Here is an 18623-nt window from a genome sequence, read left to right as displayed (position 1 = left end):
GCTGGGATTACAGGCACCTGCCACCACACCCAGCTAATTTCTGTATTTTTACAAAAATTTGGACTCTGCTTAGATTGGCTTAGTTTTCTCTTTAGTCAAATCTTCAGGAACCAATTTATTACCATTAAAAATGATCTAACAAGCTTTATTTTTATTATTGTTAAAAATCCTCATTTTGAGGAACACAACCACAAAGTAAAGAATGTTTTCATTGATTTAACCAGTAAAAATCAATATTTAATTATAAATTTTTTTTTTCTTCAGCTAAAACAGCGGAAGAGGTGATTTATTATATGGTTGTTACACTCGGCCACAAATAAACACAGAAATAGTCCAGAATGTCACAGGTGCAGGGCAGAGGACCAACATGGGCATTTTGTTTATGAGCAAGGTGGGTCTCAGAGGTGATCGGCGATCAGAGGGCGATGAAGTTCTAGATCCATTGAGACAAGCTCTAGACAGTAGCATGCAGTCCCACAACTTGTACCAGCATCCCCAGCATCTGGCATTCCAAGTTTCTGCTCCTGTGGCCTCCACAGTGCAACAAGCTAGCGGTTTACTTGGACCTCTACCTCATCTTTCTTCTTTTGCGCTTCAGCCTGCGCATTCGCTTCTTCCTCCACTTGGCTCTCATGGTGCAGAGGTTTCCAAGAAAATGGCGCTAAGGCCCAGAGTTAATAATAAAATATTTAAAACATGGCTCCAGGCCATCCAGATGCCTTAACTTGGGCTCAGGCTCCTGATACTGATGGGTCTTTTATCTTCCTCTGATGCCTTTTCTGTGAATTCACCTGTTTTGGAAGAAAACACAATTAAGGTTATCTATCACAACAACCACTATCTCCAATGTGTATTCATTCCTTTTATTCATTTTAAGTCTCATCTGCCCGATGAGATAACTTTTTTGAAGACAGGAATTGTATGCTGTTTAAGAGTGCTTTGATTCTTCCACAGTTCAGTCATCCTTGCTACCTTGCAGAGGACTGGTTCTAGGATATCGCCCCCAAACCATACCAGAATCTGTGGATGCTCAATCCCTTAAATATAATGGTGCAGTGTTTGCATATAACCAACACCCCCCCCCATATACTTTATTTATTTACTTACTTAGAGACAGGATCACCCTCTGTCACTCAGGCTGGAGAACAGTGTCACAATCACAGCTCACTGCAGCCTCAACTTCCTGGGCTCCAGTGATCTGCCCACCTCAGCCTCTTAAGTAGCTGGGACTACAGGTGCATACAACCACACCTGGCTAATTTTTTTATTTTAATTTTTATTAAAGACAAGGTCTCACTATGCTGCCCAGGTTGGCCTCCCAAAGTGCTGGGATTACAAGTGTGAGTCACCGTGCCTGGTCCCATGTACTTTAAGTCATCACTAATAAAATGTATAGATATTGTATAATGGCAACAGTTGTTATACTGTACTTTCTATTTGTATTTTTATTGTTTCTTTCTTCAAATATTCAGCCTCATCTAGTTGAATCTGAAGATGTGGACCTGCTGATGAAGAGGGCTGATTGTATCTAACTTAGGGTCTTGCATGCAGCTGGCACTTAATGCATTTTATTGACTGTTTTAGCTAACATTCAATGGACAATTCCTAATAAAAAATTCTTAAAAGTATGAAAAAGTGCAAGATGTGCTTTGTTAAACAGATGCTTGAAGGCAGCATGCTCGTTAAAAGAGTCATCACCACTCCCTAATCTCAAGTACCCAGGGACACAAACACTGTGGAAGGCCACAGGGTCCTCTGTCTAGGAAAACCAGAGACCTTTGTTCACATGTTTATCTGCTGACCTTCCCTCCACTGTTGTCCTATGACCCTGACAAATCCCCCTCTCCGAGAAACACCCAAGAATGGTCAATAAATACTAAAAAAAAAAAAAAAAGTATGAAAAGAAGGAAACCTGCTCTAAAGTGGCAGGAAAACCAGCCTGGGCAACATAGCAAGATCTTGTCTCTACAACAAAAGTTTTAAAATTCACTGCCTGCCTGTAGTCCCAGCCACTCAGGAAGCTGAGGCAGGAGGATCCCTTAAGCCCAGGAGTTTGAGGTTACAGTGAGGTAGATCACACCATTGCTCTCCAGTCTGGGTGACAACAAGGCCCTGAGAAATAAAAAAAAAAAGAAAGGAAAGGAAGGAAAGAGTGTAAGTATTGAAAAGGAAGAGACAAAACTGTCATTATTTGCATATAAAATAATAAATGTTAGCCAAAGAAGCCTAAGAGAATCAACTAAGATTTTACTGGAAGTAATATGAGAATTCAGTACGGTGGCTAGAAACAAAATCAAGAGAGCAGCACACAAACCTCAACTGCTTTTCAGATGTACCACCAATAACTAACTAGAAAATGGAAGAAAGATCCCATTTACAATGGCAATACAAATGTCTGAAGTATTTAGGAACAAAAATACAAAGATCTGTTATCTAACAAAAGATGTGTAAGATCTATATGATGGAAACCCTAAAACTCTTCTGAAAGACATTAACAAGAAATGAATTCATGACATGAGATACCATGTTCTAGAATGTCGTACAGATGTCAATTCTCAAATTTATCTACAAATTTAAGGTAATCCTATTCAAATCCCAAGATAGTTTTTGGTGGTGGCTGTTTTTGAGACAAGGTCTCGCTCTGTTGCCCAGGCTAGAGTGCAGTGGTATGACCACAGCTCGCTGCATCCTCGACCTCCCAGGCTCAAGCAATCCTCCCACTTTAGCCTCTGAAGTCTCTCATATGGTATCCAAGAAATGGGGACAAATCTCACAAAGGGACTAGGCTCAGGAGGGCTGGAATATTCAGGGAAGTTTTTTCTTTTTCTTTTCTTTTTTTTTTTTTTTAAGGCAGAGTCTCACTCTGTCCCCCAGGCTGGAGTGCAGCGGCCCGATCTTGGCTCACTGCATGCTCCACCTCCCAGGTTCACGCCATTCTCCTGCTTCAGCCTCACAAGTAGCTGGGACTACACACGCCCACCACCACACCCAGCTAATTTTTGTATTTTTAGTAGAGACGGGGTTTCACCATGTTGGGCAGGCTGGTCTCGAACTCCTGACTTCAGGTGATCCACCCACCTCAGCCTTCAGAAGTGCTGGAATTACAGGCATGAGCCACCGCTCCCGGCCACCAGATTCTGATGTGGGACTCCCACTGTTATAAAGTGCTTAGTAAAGGTGGTGAGTTTAAGACATTTGTACTGATGCTACCCAAACCTCTTGGTGGAGGGACCTAATGAGCCTGTTCTCTGGTGTGAGGGCAAAAGAAAAACAGACCCTCAGTGTCTCTTCCCTAAGTTGAGCATCAGCAAATTAATGAAGACAGAGAGGAGCATCTGCAGAAACTGCTGCTCTAATCCAGACACATCCTGAACACGTCCCTCTACCTCAAAATGAACTGTGTGAAACTAGATTTCTGAACCACAAGAAAGGTGGAAAGTATTTTCTAAAGTCAGATGTAGAGGAGAATCTTCACCTTGAGTCTAAAGTCCCCTTTAGGCCATTGAATATACCCACTCTGATTTGCTGGGTATGTTATACAGAGAAATCATAGAATTTTTGCACTTATGGTAGAAGAGTAGTCAGGAAAGTATATGGAATTAAAATAGAGTGACGTATTTTCTTTACAAAATTTTTTTTTGCACAATAGCTTAACATAAACACCATTTTGGCCAGGCTTGGTGGCTCACGCCTGTAACCCCAGCACTTTGGGAGGCTAAGGTGGGCAGATCACCTGAGGTCACAGGAGTTCGAGACCAGCCTGGAGGGGAGGTTGGAGTGCAGTGGCACAATGTCGGCTCACTGCAACTTCCACCTCCAGAGTTCAAGCCATTCTCGACCCTCAGCCTCCCGAGAGCTGGGATCACAGGCGCCTGCCACCACGACCTGCTAATTTTTGTATCGTTAGTAGAGACGGGGTTTCGCCATGTTGGCCAGGCTGGTCTCAAACTCCTGACCTCAAGTGATCCTCCCACCCCGGCCTCCCAAGGTGCTGGGATTATAGGCATGAGCCACTACACTCAGCCCTACACTTTGGATTTAACTTTGATGCCTGCTCATATGCAGAGTTTCAAACTGCTTAAATGTCTGCAACATTTAGCTGCAAGGGAGAAAGCTTAACACAAAGTCCTCCAGGGAGCAAAAAACTGCACCACTACGCCCAGCTAATTTTTTTGTATTTTTAGTAGGGATGGGGATTCACTATGTTGGCCAAGCTGGTATTGAACTCCTGACCTCAGGTGATCCCCCCCCCCTCAGCTCCTAAAGTTCTGGGATTACAGGCCTGAGCCACCCGCCCAGCAACAAGGCTAATTTGAGGGTCACTTGTTTGATGCCTTTTCTTGCCCATGCCATAGGTCAGTACTAGGACAAGCAGAGCAGGTCATATATAAGCTGTGTAAGTCTCTTGGCCACTTTGTACCTTAGTTTCCCCATTTGAGAAAAATGAATGGATCTTAAGACACACTTTTCAGAGTTCATAATGGGCTTATACCCAGCTAACCAACAATTGTATGAGTTTTTATACAAAATAGTTGTTTACACGTATTCATCTTCTATTTCACTTACAAGTTGTGTAAAAACTGCATTCCGTGCCAGGCCTGAAATGTTCCAAGGCTCAGTTGTGTAATTAAATTGCAGCCCAGATTTCTACAAAAAAAGACATAAGCCAAAGGAAAAAAAAATTATTTCGGAACATTTATCATTTGCTGTGAGTCTAATTTACATAGGATGGAACATCACCTCAATCCTTTCTCTGTGCACTAAGGCAATCTCACTGTGGAAGATACTGGCTTGTGGTTTATACTTTAATATTGTACATGTGGTACATTAGCTACAAAACAGTAAGCGCTCAGTAAATACCTGTGTTAAGTGATCTTCATTTCTCTGGAACAGGATTTCACAACTTCAGTACCATCGACATTTTGGACTATATAACTCTTTGCCGTGGGGGTTTGTCTTATACTCTGCAGGATGTTTAGCAGCATCTCTGGCCTCTGCCCACCAGATGCCAGGAGCACAACCACAGTTTTGTCAAGCAAAACTGTCTCTGGACATTACCAAATGTCACTTGAGTACAAAATCACACCAGTTGAGAACCACTGCTCTCTGATGATTCACTATGATCTGTGTAATAATTCTCACACTAATCTTTGCTAGAGACAAAAAGGACTTGCTATAGAATTTTAGTACCTTTCTACTGGTCAAATTTTAATCATATTTCAAAATGAATAGCAAAGAGGTTTATAATTAAGTTTTATAAAAATTCCAAATGTAATAAAGTTATATTTGTAACTTACATATACTGCAAAAATGGTAGTGATTCAAATGTTTGTCTTTCAATATATCGTATTTTATTGCAGGATAAATCTCCAGGAAAAATAAAAGGAAAATATTGCCTTGATAAGTTATCAGTGTTGACTAGTATGAATAATAGCAAGAGTTTAGAATAATATTGAATACACATTTTTCATCTCGACTCTAAACATTTGGACCTGTATTTGAACTTTCCAGAGCCCTTAACCCTGCCTGTACCTCTCCTAGAGTCTCACCTTCATACTTTTAATAAATAAAATATACAACTTAATAGACTTTGGAATTAATTTTTCCTGAGAGCAGTAGACTTGATTAGATGCCCTTTTGTAGTCTCATCAAATCCTAGATTATGAGCTCAAAGCTTTTATCTCTATATATAGTTTCTAATATTAAAACGAATAGCCTCACATTTATACACCTTCCTAGTTTAGCTTTGTTTTCCTAAGCCAGTTCAGTATCAGAAGAAATAAAAGACATCCTTTCAACAGCATTTGAAAGGAAGTTACCCCTTTACTTAATACATAACTTTGAACTAATATTCAAATCATATTAATACAATTAAATTATATCATATTAATAGAAATTCATTTTTGGTTTTATATTGCCTTAATATTTCATGAAAGCAATTTCTTCAGTTATAGAGAGATGGGGCTTTTCCCTCCCTCTTTACCTGGATGGTGTAACGTTGTCTGGCTGATGTCTCCATCTCTAGTCTCTCCCTTCCTAAACTATCCTCCACACAGTCATCATATAAACTCTCCAGAAGTGGCTTGCAAAGACCAGCACCTCCTGGGAAATTATTGAGGATGCAAATTCTTGGTCCCACTCTAGACCAACTGAATCAATAACTATGAGGGCGGAGTCCAGAACTGAGTTCTAACGTGCCCTCTCAATGACTGTGACGCAGATCCATCTTACAGCACTGCTGTGATAACATGGTTCCCCATGATGGCTCCTCAGCTTGGCATTCAAAGCCCTAGAAGATCTGGCTCCAATTTCCTACTCTCCCTCCTTGTAATCTACAGGTACTCATGGCATTCCTCGAACACTTTCCTGTGTTTTGCCCTTCTCCCATTTCCCTTTTGCAAGTTTAGAATATTTTCCCCAAGATGTCTGTCCGATGCTACACAATGGCCCTTCAAAGTCCTATTCAAATGGGATTGTTCTAGTAACATCTTCCTGGGTCCAAACTGAAGTCATTTTCCCCTCTTCTATGCTTCAGAAACAATTTATCCCTCCTAGTGCCCACATCCACTTCTTCTTCTTAATGTAGTTATTGTTCATCCCATTTTTTCTGAGCATAAACTCCTTGAAAGCATGGACTAGGTCTTGATCATCTGCATTGCCCACCATGTTTAAAACTGACACATGGAAATAAAGTAAATTAAAATATTTGTAAAACAAATGAATAGCTGGCTGGGCGCAGTGGCTCATGCCTGTAATCCCAGCACTTTGGGAGGCTGAGGCGGGTGGATTACAAGGTCAGGATATCGAGACCATCCTGGCTAACAAGGTGAAACCCCGTCTCTACTAAAAATACAATAAATTAGCTGGGCGTGGCGGTGTGTGCCTGTAGTTCCAGCTACTCGGGAGGCTGAGGCAGGAGAATGGAGTGAACCAGGGAGGCAGAGCTTGTGGTGAGCCGAGATCGCACCACAGCACTCCAGCACTCTCCAGTGACAGAGCGAGACTCCATCTCAAAAATAAATAAATAAATAAATAAATAAATAAATAAATAAATAAATAGCTGGGGGAGTGAGTAGAAGGAAAATGATTATTTTAAAGCAAATGTAGTTTTATTACTTCATGGCCTCTGCAGCACTTTGGCATCCACTTGAGGGTCTTTACACCCACTTTCCTTAAGCCTTTCACATTTGAAAGAATCTGTCTGCAAAAGAGCATCACTAATAAGGATTAATGACATACACACCTCTATGGACAGAGGATAAGAATCAAGCCATAGCAATTGAACATAGTATCTTCTTGTCTCTAAACAGACAGAAATATTATGCAGGTATCCCTTTCTTGGTAACAGGGCTGGGGAGATAGTTACTGTGTAATTAGTGAAGAGTTAGGGGCATTTCTGATATGCTTCTTACTGTAAACATTTCTAGCTCTACCACTTAACCATCATTTTAAACATCTGTTTTAATATAACAATTCCTGAAATGAAATCCTTAATACTAGTCTATTCTCTTGGTAGCTTAATATTCTTGATAATATTATTTCTATAATTCAGCTGATTTCAAATATTTAAATGTTAATTTAATTCCGATTAAATTACCAAAAAATTCTGGATTAATGATGTTCAAATGAATGTAGGTGGTCTATATTTTCTTCTCCTTTAGGCAACAATCTGAAGTTAACTTTAATTCCTTTCATCCTACTAAACCAACTGTTTCAAATCTTTTTTTGTGAAGGTCAGACAGTAAATATTTTAAGGCTTTGTGGGCCACCTATGATCTCTCTCACATATTTCTCTTTCTTTTTTCTTTCACAGTCCTTTAAAAATGCAAAAACCATTCTTAACTTAATGGGCTATTAAAAAATAGACCTTAGGTTAGATTTGATCTATTGGCTGTAGATTGAATAGAAGAAGATGGTATGTAAACCCTTATAAAACAAGGTTCATATGGGTGTCAGTCACTGCTCAGATCTTCTTACCATGTGAAATTTTTTCTGTCTGTATTTTGTCTATACAATTTAAAAACTGAAAATGCATAGGACATAGCTAATGCTAGAGATGGGCTGAGACCCCATACAAACTTACAGAACTGCAGAATTTTATTGCTGGAAGAAATCTTAGAGATTATCTAATTTGAACCTCTTATTCATTTTAAAGATAATATGACTAAAAACTCAAAAATATGATTAACTAACTTACAAATACTGGAGGGGTAGCAGGCCTTCAAATGAATCCTTATGTAATTCAGTCAAATAATTTTCACTGAGAATTCTGGAAAATGAAAAAGTTATTTCTAGGTTAAAATGCAAACTACAACTATTTGCTACACAGGACTATCTCCTGCATGTGGAGGAAAGCTGGGTCATGGTCATTTCAAGATGGTGGGATCTGCTCTGCTTTCGTTCAAACCTTTTCTTCCATTTTCCTTTTTGTGTCCATCCCTCTCCACCACCACCACCACCACACACACAGGCAAGCACACACACACGTGCAAGCACACACACATATGCAAGCACACACACACACACAAGCACACACACACAGGCAAGCACACACACACACAAGCACACACACACAGGCAAGCACACACACACAGGCAAGCATGCACACACACTTGCAAGCACACACACATGCAAGCACACACACACATGCACACACACAAGCAAGCACACAAACACAAGCACACACACAAGCAAGCACACACACACGTGCAAGCACACACACACAAGCACACTGCTCCACTCTTCCCACCAAATTGTATCTTTAATGACTCCTCTCTAGATCATAATATACCTTTCAGAATCCAACTCTGGGTGGCACCAAGATCAGCAGAACCTCCATTTCCTCCTCTCTTTTCCCAAACCTTATTGCAAAAGCCCCACATGGGACCATGTCAGGGCTGCAAGTGAAGCCATTCAACTTTTTTCCCCCATCAAAAAAATGTGAGAACTACAATGTGCGTAAAGTGCATATAACATAAATGTTGTTTATATTTAATTTAATTTAATTTAATTTCTGAGACAGGGTCTCCTTCTGTTACCCACACTGGTCTCAGACTCCTGGCTCAAGTGATCCTCCTGTCTCTGCCTCCCAAAGTGTTGGGATTGCAGACATGAGCCACCTCACCTGGCCAGATATTCAGTTGAATAATTATAAAGCAGATACCCATGTAAACATTGTTACAAAAGATTATTGCTAGCATCCCAGAAGCCCCAGTGTGCCCCTTTCCAATCATATTCCTCTCTCTAACCCTAATAGGTAACCACTACCCTGACTTTTGTAATGATTTTCTTGCTTTTAAAATGTAGTCCTGGCCTGGTCTGGTGGCTCATGCCTGTAATCCCATCATTCTGGAAAGCCAAGGCACATGAATCACCTGAAGTCATGAGTTTGAGACCAGCCCGTCCAACATGGCAAAACTCTGTCTCTACTAAAAATAGAAAAATTAGCTGGGCATGGTGGCAGGCACCTGTAATTCCAGCTACCCAGGAGGCTGAGGCAGGAGAATCCCTTGAACCCGGGAGGTGGAACTTGCAGTGAGCCAAGATCGCACCATTGAACTCCAGCCTGGGCAACAAGAACAAAATTCCGTCTCAAAAAATAAATAAAGCAATTCTCCTGCCTCAGCTTCCCAAGTAGATGGGATTATAGGCACCCACCACCATGCCTGGCTAATTTTTGTATTTTCAGTAGAGATGGGGTGTCGCCATATTGGCCAGGCTGGTCTCAAACTCCCGACTTCAGGTGATCCACCTGCCTCGACCTCCCGAGGTGCTGGGGTTACAGGCGTGAGCCACTGCACCTGGCATGTGTTTGATTTTTAATTTAGAACTCATGTATGTCTTGTCCATGTAAGTCAAACTAATGATGTGACACAAACTGTTGTGAAAAATGTTACTTTGAATGTAAGCATTTTTTCCAAAATCATTTATGTGTCTCAACTAATTCCTTCTATAAATCAGGAAGAAAACGATAAAACAATTCAACAGGAAAATGAACGAAGGACAGAAAACTCAGAGAAGAAACACAAATGTTCAATAAACATATAAAGATATTTAATTAAATTCATGAGTGATCAGAAAAATTCAAATTTGGATGGAATCCCTTTTATTCATCCATAACTTCAACAAAAATTTGGTGAATACCCAACAGTGAAAAGGTGTGGGGAAATGAATGCTGTCACATTCTGCTGACGATAGAGTCAGTTGGCACAACATTTTTGAGGACAATTAAAATTTTATATCTACATAGTCTTCACCCCAACTCTTCCATTTCTAGATATCTATGCTACAGGAATACTTGCCCACTAAGCATAAGCTCAACATTCATCAATGGGGAAATTATTAAATAAACTATGATACATCCATACTATGGATTATGCAGGAGTTTAAATGAATGGGGTGACCCTCTAAGTCCTAGGAAGGAAAGAAATTATGAAGTGAAAGAATATCATATAAGTGATACCATGAAGTGAAAGAATCAAGTTGCAAGATGTTACCCTTTATGAAAAGAAAAAAGATTTTAAAAACCACACAACAAATCTATTTTGTTTTATGTAAATATGTATGTAGGTAAATGGGGAAAAGTCTGGAAGCATGTATACTAAACACACAGTAGCATTACCTCAGGGATGAGGGAGTAGGGCACAAGGAGGGTTTTTGTTATACCTGTTATTGCATTTTTATACATTAAAAATAGAATCATGGGCTGGGGGTGGTGGCTCATGCCTATAATATGAGCACTTTAGGAGGCCAAGGTGAGAGGATCACTTGAGCCCAGGAGCTCAAGACCAGCCTAAGCAGCATAGGAAGACCCCGTCTCTACAAAAAATACAAAATTAGGTGGGCGCGGTGGCATGCACCTGTGGTCCCAGCTGCTTGGGAGGCTAAGATGGGAGGATCACTTGTGCCTGGGAGGTGAAGGCTGCAGTGAGATGTGATTATGCCACTGCACTCCAGCCCAGGGGACAAAGTAAGACCCTGTCTCTGAAAAAAAAAAAAAAAAAAAACGAGGAAAAAAAAGAATATAACCATGTATTATTTGTATGATAAAAAATAAATTTAAAGTGCTTCTTATTTTAGAGAGAGCCTACCAAATTTAATTTTAAAATAACCATAGGATTGCAATCCACAGAGGCTGATTTGGGGTATGGAGGGGAATTATCTTTTCTCAGAGGTATGGACCTCAAAATTCTGGACCAAGAAGGATCTTACAATGCAGTTAGTTTTTTGTCATATTTGGAGAGAATATACTCACAGTTTCTCAGTCCAACTGTATGCTTTCCATACATTTCCATCAATGTATGAAATATAGTTTCCTTGGAAATTTCTGTGAAGAAAGACAGTTTATATCCTTGAATAGGCAGGCAAAGAATGAACAGGATAAATAAAAGAATCATGGCAACCTTGTCGGGGATATTCAGAAACAGAAAATAACACCTGCTTTCTCATTTCCAGAGCTATCAGCTTCCCAGTTTGCACAATTCATCAAGAAATAATGCGGGGCCACTGGCACAAATGATGAGGCATCTCCCGGAAGCTTAACTTCCTATCCATCCCATCTCTTGGACAGACGATGCCAGTTAATTACTTTGAATGTTAAGTATTTTATCCAAAAGCACTTATGTGTCTAAACAAACTCCTACAAATCAACACAAAAATGGTAAATAATTCAACAGAAAAATGGGCATAAGCTTATCTTTATCGATAAATAAGTAGAAAGAAACCCTATGCCAGGTAACACCAAAGCTTTGCCCTCTGTTGAAACATCCTAGGCTTTTTCTTTCCACTCTTATTACAACTGATCTGATTTAGCCCCTTCACACTTTACTCCTACATTTTGCTAGACCTTTCTATTTCACCTCCCTGAAATAAGCTTTTCCTTTTGGGCACTCTACATATGGATTCTAAAATAATCCTTTGCATGTCTATACTTGAACATAAAGCAAAAAAATAAAATAAAATAAAATAATCTTCCTGTTTTAATCATTTAATCTCTCTTGCTTGGAAACTTTCGATGGCTTTCCATACCTCATTGTGTACCCTTTAAGACCCAAGTAAACTTTTAGCTTATCCATGTAGCTTTCCCTGATCTCCACACCTCAAGGACCACAGATTCTGGTAAATTCTAGCACTGATGGTATGCATTATCTTTTAGGAATTAATTATATACACTGCCCTTTTTATGCCTATTCTCTTTCTTTCCTCCTATCATTTTCATGTTCTGCAGACAATAGCATACTTGGTCCTGGGTTTGACACAAAATGAGTGCTACATATAAAAAGCCAGGGACAAAGATGAGTTCTGGACATAACTAAAGGACAGAGTAATCATGTTAACAGCCAACACTCCTACATATGCTAGGCACTGATGAAGTGTTTCATATATTCACTCACCTAAATTGCACAACAATCCTATGAAATGGTAACTAGCATAATCCCCAGTTTAAAAGTGAGGAAATTGAGTCACAGAGCAGAATAACTTGCTCTGGATCACCAAGCTAATAAACAGACCTGGGTTCAAACCCAGGCAGCCTGGCTCCAGAATCAATTCTTAACCACTTAGAGCATCATCACTGAGATCGGGAGAGTGACAGGCTGCTGTAAAGAGGGTGAAGTGGGCCAGGTGCAGTGGCTCACGCCTGTAATCCCAGCACTTTGGGAGGCTAAGGTGGGTGGATCACCTGAGGTCAGGAGGTCAAGACCAGCCTGACCAACATGGAGAAACCCCGTCTCTACTAAAAATACAAAAAATGTTTTTTGTGTGTTGCCAGGTGTGGTGGCGCATGCCTGTAATCCCAGCAACTCAGGAGGCTGAGGCAGGAGAATCACTTGAACCCGGGAGATGGAGGTTGCGGTGAGCCAAGACCGTGCCATTGCACTCCAGCCTGTGCAACAAGAGCAAAACTCTGTCTCAAAAAAAAAAAAAAAAAAAAAAGAAAAAAAGAGGGTGAAGCGAAAATAGGAGCAGAGCAGCGGTTAAGCAATGATGTGATGGGGTAAATAAGAATGGATAAGAAAACGAGTAAGAGTAAAAGACTGGAGAAAAAGTAAAAGACTGGAGAATGGGTCTAACATTAAAGGAGAATGAGGAGAAGGGAGAATTGACAAGCAAAGGTGAAAGCGGAAAGTCACTTGTCAGTATGGCTTGGGGAGATAAAGAAGGCCCAGGAAGGCCTCCAGGAAAAGGCTGCCATGTCAGGCAAGACACAGAGGATGATTGAGGAAAGGTGATTCTTACAAGGTGGTGAAGATGCCATTGTAGGTGTCGGGCTCTGGCACAGGCACTTGGCGGAGCCTCTGCTTTGGGCTGAGACCAACACATGACAGAGTCTCATCTCCGCAGGTGCAGAGCTCACATATGTTGGTGCTTGTGGAGGCCTTCTGTTCCTCTGGTGCAGTTTCAGACTGCACCAATGAATCCTGCGAAGATTCTAACTTTGTAGGTGGACCTGTGACTTCAGTCAGGCTTCGATGCAGAGTCTGAACCTGGTCTGGATGAGGAGCTCTAGTCTTCTCCAGGGCTGTGGAATGTCCAATCTCTGTAGTGGGTTCTGGAGTTATGGCAAGCCCCAGGTCTGGAGGCTGAGCTGAGGTTTCCTCCGTGGTTGGAGACGGTTTAACCTCTGTAGTAGGCTCTGTAGTTATGCTAAGCTCCAGGTCCAGAGGTTGAACTGTGGCTTCAGTCAGGTGTGAAAGCTGAGCCTGACCCTTGTCTGAAGGTGGAAGTGTCACCTCAGGGTGTTCTGGAGGAGGAGCTGTAGTCGTCAGGGCTGTAGAAGATTCAACCTCTGTTGTGGATTCTGGAGTGATGGTAAGCCCCAGATCCAAAGGTTGAACTGTGGCTTCAGTCAGGTGTGAATGCTGAGTCTGAACCTGGTCTGGATGTGGAAGTGTCACCTTAAGGTGCTTTGGAGGAACTATAGTCCTCTTCAGGGGTGTAGAATGTCCAAACTCCATAGTGGGTTCTGGAGTGATGGTAAGTCCCAGGTCCAAAGGTTGAACTGTAATGCTGGGTGACATTGGATGCTGAGCTTGATCCTGACCTGGTGTTGGAATTTTTACCTCTTGATATAGTACAAGTTGTTGTAGAACTTTCTTAGGAGGCTGAGTTGGGGTCTTCTGCATGGTTGGAGAAAGTTCAACCTCTGTCGTTGATTCTGGAATGATGGTAAGTCCCAGGTCCAAAGGTTGAACAGTGACACTGGGCAATGTTGAATTCTGAGCTGGATCCTGGCCTGGTGTTGGGACTGTCACCTCATAATGAGCTGGAGGTTGAGCTGCAACTTCCTTAGGTGGCTCTGGAAGCTGAACTGGGACCATTTGCTGCCTTGAAGGTTCTACCTCCCTAGGGGACTCTGGAGCCTGAACTGTGGCCTCCTGCTGGGTCAGAGAAGGTTCTGCCTCCTCAGGGGGCTCTGGAATCTGAGCTGGAACCTCCTGCTGAGTTACAGATGGTTCTACCTCCTGAGGGAACCCTGGAGGCAAAGATGGGGCCATCTGCTGGGTCAGAGAGGGTTCTATCACCATAGCGGGGTCTGAAGACTGAGCAGGGACTGCCTGCTGGACTGGAGAGGATTCTACCTCTTTAGGTGGCTCTAAAAGCCGAGTTGGGGCCTGCTGTAGACTGGAGATGGTTCAACCTTCTCAGGTGGCTCTGATGGCTGAGCCCACTGTGGTGGAGGACTGACCTCTTCAGTGGACTTCCGAGGATGACCTGAGGCTTCCTGCTGGGTTGCAGATGGTTCAACCTCCTTAGGGGGCTCTGGTGGCTCAGCTGGGAACTCTTCTGGACTGGAGAAGGTTCTGCCTCCTTAGGGGGATCTGGAGTCTGAGCTGTGGCCTCTTGGTGGACTGGAGATTCAATCTTCTCAGGAGAATGCAGAGGTGGGGAAGGGAGATCAGGCTGGGTTAAAGAAAAGTCAGCCTGCTCAGTGGGAATAGAAGGGTTGTCCTGCTGGACTGGAGAAGGTTCTACCCCCATAGTGACTGCTGTAGGTTTGGTAAGCTCCCTGTCTAGATCTAGATATGACACATCTGGAGGTGAACCTATTGCTTCATCATCCATTGAACTTACAAAGTCTGAGGAGAGCTGAGTTGGAGGCTTAGTTGTAGGCTCTTTATGGACTGGAGGAGTTTCATAATTTTCAGGTCTATTTAGCTGCTGAATTATAATGTCTTGCTGGTCTTTCAAATGTTGAAACTGCTCAGGGGACATTAAGGGCTGAGCTGGGGCCTCCTGCTGGGTTAGAGAAGACTCACCCTCCTCAGCGGTCTGTGGATGCTCAGCTGCAGCCTCCTGCTGGGTTGGAGCGGTGTTCTCTTTATTAATAGGTTCTGGAGATTGAACTGAAGTTTCCTGTTGAATTTGTAAATGTCCAGCCTCTTCTGATGACTCTGGAGGCAGAGGTGGGCACCCGTGCTGGATGGCGGGAGGTTCTACATTACCTGGACCTGAGAGCTGAGCTGTAGCCTCCTGGTGGACTGGAGAAGTTTCCACCTCTGCACTAGGCTCTGTTGCTATAGTGAGCTGCACGTCTGGAGGCTTAACAGAGACATTGGGAAAATCTGAATGCTGAGTTTCATGGTAACCTGAAGGTGAAACTGGGACTTCATGATGTTCTGGGGGTTGAGCTGGGGTCTTCTGCTGGGTTGGAGAAGATTCAACCTCCCCAGAAGACTCAGAAGGCTGAGCTAGCTGCTCCTGCTCACTGGGGGAAAGTTCAGGCTCTATAGGAGGACCTGGAGGCTCAGTTGGGGCCTCCTCTTGGATTGCAGATGGTTCCATCTCTTCTGGAGGCTGAGCTGGGGTCTCCTGTTGGGCTGGAGAAGATTCAACCTCTCCAGAAGACTCAGAAGACTGAGCTGGCTGCTCCTGTTCACTGGGGGAAAGTTCAAGCTCCATAGGAGGACCTGGAGGCTCAGTTGGGGCCTCCTGTTGGGTTGCAGAAGGTGCCACCTCCTCTGGAGGCTGAATTGGGGCCTCCTGCTGGGCTTGGGAAGATTCTGTCTCATTTTTGGGCTCTGAAGTCACGGTAACTTCCACATCTGCAGGTTTCACTGTAACGTTGGGCAAGTTATAATGAGCTTGATCCTTACCTGGAGGTTGAACTGTCACTTCATGATTCAGTGGAGTTTGAGCTAGACTCTCCATAGAGGACTCTGGAGGCAGAGCTGGGGCCTTCTGCTGGGTTGAAGGTTCTACCTCCTGAGGGAGCAGTGGAAGCTACGCTGGGGCTTCTTCCTGGAGTGAAGAGGACTGGATGTCTTCAAGGGTCTCTGGATTTTGAGTTTCGGGCTCTAGATGGAATTGAGAAAGTCCAACTTGCTCAGGAGGCCCTGGAGGCTCATCTGCGTTCACCCAGAGTTCTGGAGGCAGGCTGCCAGGATACAGTGTGTCCATACTCAAATATTCATCTGCAAAGTTTGTTTCTGACGCTGAGGTTTGTATAATTGGTGTGGAATCCCAACAATCTTAGCAAGGCTCCAACGCTCAGCTAGATCTTTCTTCAAGTTCTTTGGAAAAACAACAAATTTGGTTGGTTTTGAAACCTTACTGTCTAGCGGAACAAGTATTTCATCTGCCTGATGACCTTCAGCCTGATTTAGATCTGCAGTTTGAAACTTACTTTTGAGGCGAGGAAGCTGAAGTAGGGTCTGGTTCTGATCCCTGTCCAGCAGTGGAACCACCTCTGGGAGCCTTTCTTGTGGAGTCCGCTTGTCATTTAAATCCTGATGTGCAGCCAAGAACTGCTCTGGCCCCAGGGGCAGCTCTCCAGCTGAATCCATATCCAGGAATGGAACCAAATTTTCATCTGATTCCTGGGGCAGGGCTGACACCTGTGAGGAAGCAGAGGGCCCCAGGTAATCAAAGTCCCCCGGGGCTGCTGGGGGAGCAGGTGCATGAGGAGATTCCCATGGGAGATGGGAGGAGCGGGAAGACCAGGGCTCAGGTGACCCCAGGGGTTAGAGGTCAGCTGGAGCGGGTCCTTGACCAACACCAGAGGTGGAGCCTCTTTGACTAGTAGACACAATAATTGCCACTAGGAGACACAATAGCTGCCACGTAAGGAGGGGCCATGGGACCCAGAAACGCAGCCAGGACATGACACATGCTAGTGCCGTGCACTGATTGGGAGCCATTCTGGCAGCCCTGAGATGCTCATGCCCCTTATAAGCGTGCACCCCGCCCTGTCTTTATGACACCTTTATTTATGCCACATTTATTTGGCTCGGGTCCAGATCTGCTCCATTTTACCATGGCAATCTTATGTCACAATCTCGCTCAAGTGATCCTCCCACCTCAGCCTCCTGAGTAGCTGGGACTACAGGATGTGCCACCACACCCAGCTGATTTTTGTGTTTTTTGTAGAGACAGAGTCTCCCTATGATGTCCAGGCTGGTCTCAAACTCCTGGGCTCAAGTGATCCTCCCACCTCAGTGTCCCAAATTGCTGGGATTACAGGGATGAGCCACCATGCCCAGCCAATTCAGCCATCTTGCAGCCAATCCTCCAGCCCCAATTAAGCCTTCAGATGACTACAGCCCCAGTTAGTATCTTGACTACAAACTCATGACAGATCCTAAGCTAGAACCACTCTTCTAAGCTGCTCCTGAATTCCTAACCCATATACAGTATGTGAGATCATAAACACTTATTGTTGTTTTAGGCCTCAAATTTTGGAGCAATTTATTATGCAGCAATAGGTGACTAAAACACACAATAAAATTGCTGTCATTACTATTATAAAGTACTTCTTGATTTTGAGCTGAAATCCACTTTCCTGTAATCACCACCCTCTCTTCCAGTTCCGTCTTTTTGGGCCACCTAGAAAAAATACAATCTCTCTTCCTCATGGTCAAAATGTTTGGTGCCAGTTTTCATGCCAACAATTTAATTCATCAGACATTTGAAGAGTGATCACTGTGCCAGGCAGTAGGCATGCAAAGATAAGTAGGACGAGGTCCCTGCCTAGCCATACACTCAAAACATTCTTCCACAGGAGGTGTGCTGTAATGAAGGGACCTGACTCCCGGTGCAGGAGAAGGAGGTCCAAATGCAGGTGTGGCTGGTTCTGCTTACAGAGGTGAGGGAAGGCTTCTCAGAAGAGGTGGCAGGTGCTGAGGCCTAAGGGATGAATAGGCCTTCTCCAGGATGACAGGAGGGGAAGGACTAACAAGCAGAAGCTGCAGGCAGAAGACCACCCTGACACTAACCACTTTCTTCCGCAGGGCACACATCTCCTCTCCTCTTGTCCAACTTTTGAGTCCTCACCCAACCCCTCCCAATCTTGGTAACTCCACTCAGAACACACCCTTTCCTGTCACATGATGGCATCTAGAGGGAGCCAGCCCTCCTCCAGGGTGGTCCGGCCAGTGTGGAGTGGAGTTGGCCGTCACCTTTCTTTTTCTGGAAGCTCCGTTTGGTCCAGACTTGTCTGAGGTTTTTTGGCCTCCACATCCTTCAGCTGACTCATGCTGGGCCTGCAGGCATCTGGACTGCAAAGTCATTTTTCACACGTGCTCCTGGGAAACCACATCTCTTCGTACTTTGTACTTCTGCTGTTGTTTTGTTTTACAATTTTTCATGGGTGTTTTGAAGTTCAATAATTTGATCTATGCAAACTG

At 43.4% G+C, this 18623-nt stretch overlaps 1 pseudogene; it reads right to left on the bottom strand.

The window, feature by feature from the left end:
• Positions 1 to 215: 215 nt before the first annotated feature.
• LOC735460 (leucine-rich repeat-containing protein 37B-like) lies at positions 216 to 17229 on the bottom strand (annotated as a pseudogene).
• Between the last annotated feature and the right edge of the window lie 1394 nt (positions 17230 to 18623).

This window comes from Pan troglodytes, chromosome 19 (assembly GCF_028858775.2).
Source record: "Pan troglodytes isolate AG18354 chromosome 19, NHGRI_mPanTro3-v2.0_pri, whole genome shotgun sequence".
Taxonomy (NCBI): domain Eukaryota; kingdom Metazoa; phylum Chordata; class Mammalia; order Primates; family Hominidae; genus Pan; species Pan troglodytes.
Note: the sequence above shows the minus strand (reverse complement) of the source record. Positions and strands in the feature narration are given on the sequence as shown.